This window comes from Salvelinus alpinus, chromosome 32 (genome assembly GCF_045679555.1).
Source record: "Salvelinus alpinus chromosome 32, SLU_Salpinus.1, whole genome shotgun sequence".
In the NCBI taxonomy this organism is placed as follows: Eukaryota; Metazoa; Chordata; class Actinopteri; order Salmoniformes; family Salmonidae; genus Salvelinus; species Salvelinus alpinus.
Genome location: NC_092117.1, coordinates 3,645,696 through 3,648,967, shown reverse-complemented (window position 1 = coordinate 3,648,967; position 3,272 = coordinate 3,645,696).

Sequence of the window (3,272 nt, the reverse complement as noted above, 5' to 3'; positions counted from 1 at the left end):
GCCCAATACATTATGACCGCATACTGGCTTTGCTTGAATTTACCTGCCAATGCATTGTTGTTCAGGACATTTAAAAAAAAAAAAAAGATTTCAAAATTTGAGGTAGGCTATATGATCACACCGGTAATAGATCCATTGTTGTATTACTTGTGAGGCACAGCTGAGTGAGCATACATTTAAATAATTCGCTTTTTATTTTACTGGGCTGATGGTGCCTGCATCTGATGGTCAGTCTCAGAGGAGGGAGAGAGCAGCAGACTGAGGAGCCGTCTCTCAACATCCCTCCGCTCTCCCTTTCCTCTACTGATACTGACCAAAAAGGGACACCGTCTTCCAGCTGATGGCAAAACTTGAGTCGCACCGCATTATTTCTGCCTCATGCACAAATTCATGTTGTTACTCCTATGAACAGAGAAAGTAAAATATTCCTTGATATAAAAAAAAACCCAAGCCGCTAATAATAACAACAACGCAAGCCTATAGATACACTTTCCTACTCATTCATTACTGCTGCACTGCTTGTTGTAGCGCTGAGTGGAAATAGGAAGAAAGTGGATTTTATGCATTATAAAAGTGTTGAATACGATGTGTTGACAGTGCTGATTAAGAACTTAAACATGAACTCACTCATAAAAACAGCAGCTCTTTGCTGTATTCGTTGACAGTCTCTCTCTAGTCATGGTTTAAACATTATGAAATCTCACAGTATCAATTTTGCCGTAGCTTTCTTTCTTGCCTCCTACGATACTGCAGACTCGGTCATGTGAGCAATCTGATTGGCCAGCAGAGGCATAGTGCACTTGATTTCCTCTCCAGGCCCACCGGGAAGGCAGAGTTTTTGTACCTTGTTAGATTTAGATGCACTATTGTAAAGTGGCTGTTCCACTGGATGTCATAAGGTGAATGCACCAATTTGTAAGTCGCTCTGGATAAGAGCGTCTGCTAAATGACTTAAATGTAATGTAATGTACCTTCAGACACATGGAATGACAACAGTTTGCCTACCCGGCGCGCAGGGCAGCTGAATTGGCTGTACCTACCACCAACAACCTGAGAGTTTTTTACAGAAATGTTTGGCGATCGACTAGAAATGCTTTGGAGATCGACAAGTCGATCGCGATCGACAGGTTGGTGACCACTGGTTTAGACCCTTTCTTCTTTAAGGTTGCTGCCCCTATCATCGCCAAGCCTATCTCTGACCTTTTGAACCTGTCTCTCCTTTCTGGGGAGGTTCCCATTGCTTGGAAGGCAGCCACGGTTCGTCCATTATTTAAAGGGGGAGATCAAGCTGATCCTAACTGTTATAGGCCTATTTCTATTTTGCCCTGTTTATCAAAAGTGTCAAAGAACTTGTCAATAATCAACTGACTGGCTTTCTTGATTTCTATAGTATTCTTTCTGGTATGCAATCTGGTTTCTGCTCAGTTTATGGATGTGTCACTGCAACCTTAAAGGTCCCTAATGATGTCACCACTGCCCTTGATTCTAAGCAATGTTGTGCTGCTATTTTTATTGACTTGGCCAAAGCTTTTGATACGGTAGACCATTACATTCTTGTGGGCCGGCTACGGAGTATTGGTGTCTCTGAGGGGTCTTTGGCCTGGTTTGCTAACTATCTCTCTCAAAGAGTGCAGTGTATTAAGTCAGAACATCTGCTGTCTCAGCCACTGCCTGTCACCGAGGGTGTACCCCAAGGCTCGATCCTATGCCCCACGCTCTTCTCAATTTACACAGAGGTCAAACGTTTTCTGTAAGTCTTCACAAGGTTTTCACACACTGTTGCTGGTATTTTGGCCCATTCCTCCATGCAGATCTCCTCTAGAGCAGTGATGTTTTGGGCAACACGGACTTTCAACTCCCTCCAAAGATTTTCTATGGGGTTGAGATCTGGAGACTGGCTAGGCCACTCCAGGACCTTGAAATGCTTCTTACGAAGCCACTCCTTCGTTGCCCGGGCAGTGTGTTTGGGATCATTGTCATGCTGAAAGACCCAGCCACGTTTCACCTTCAATGCCCTTGCTGATGGAAGGAGGTTTTCACTCAAAATCTCACGATACATGGCCCCATTCATTCTGTCCTTTACACGGATCAGTCGTCCTGGTCCCTTTGCAGAAAAACAGCCCCAAAGCATGATGATTCCACCCCCATGCTTCACAGTAGGTATGGTGTTCTTTGGATGCAACTCAGCATTCTTTGTCCTCCAAACACGACGAGTTGAGTTTTTACCAAAAAGTTCTATTTTGGTTTCATCTGACCATATGACATTCTCCCAATCTTCTTCTGGATCATCCAAATGCTTTCTAGCAAACTTCATCTGACCATATGACATTCTCCCAATCTTCTTCTGGATCATCCAAATGCTCTCTAGCAAACTTCAGATGGGCCTGGACATGTACTGGCTTAAGCAGGGGGACACGTCTGGCACTGCAGGATTTGAGTCCCTGGCGGCGTAGTGTGTTACTGATGGTAGGCTTTGTTACTTTGGTCCCAGCTCTCTGCAGGTCATTCACTAGGTCTTCTTCTTTAAGAGGCTCCTCTGTCCTTCACTCGTTACCTGTATTAATGGCACCTGTTTGAACTTGTTATCAAGAACGTGTGGTTCTGGGATTTTTGCTCACCGTTCTTGTGATCATTTTGACCCCACGGGGTGAGATCTTGCGTGGAGCCCCAGATCGAGGGAGATTATCAGTGGTCTTGTATGTCTTCCATTTCCTAATAATTGCTCCCACAGTTGATTTCTTCAAACCAAGCTGCTTACCTATTGCAGATTCAGTCTTCCCAGCCTGGTGCAGGTCTACAATTCTGTTTCTGGTGTCCTTTGACAGCTCTTTGGTCTTGGCCATAGTGGAGTTTGGAGTGTGACTGTTTGAGGTTGTGGACAGGTGTCTTTTATACTGATAACAAGTTCAAACAGGTGCCATTAATACAGGTAACGAGTGAAGGACAGAGGAGCCTCTTAAAGAAGAAGTTACAGGTCTGTGAGAGCCAGAAATCTTGCTTGTTTGTAGGTGACCAAATACTTATTTTCCACCATAATTTGCAAATAAATTCATTAAAGATCCTACAATGTGATTTTCTGGATTTTTTTTCTCATTTTGTCTGTCATAGTTGAAGTGTACCTATGATGGAAATTACAGGCCTCTCTCATCTTTTTAAGTGGGAGAACTTGCACAATTGGTGGCTGACTAAATACTTTTTTGCCCCACTGTATATGCTTAAATTCAGTGGGTTGTCTCGTCTGATCTGAGGTCATAGTCAAAGTGAATGGAGTG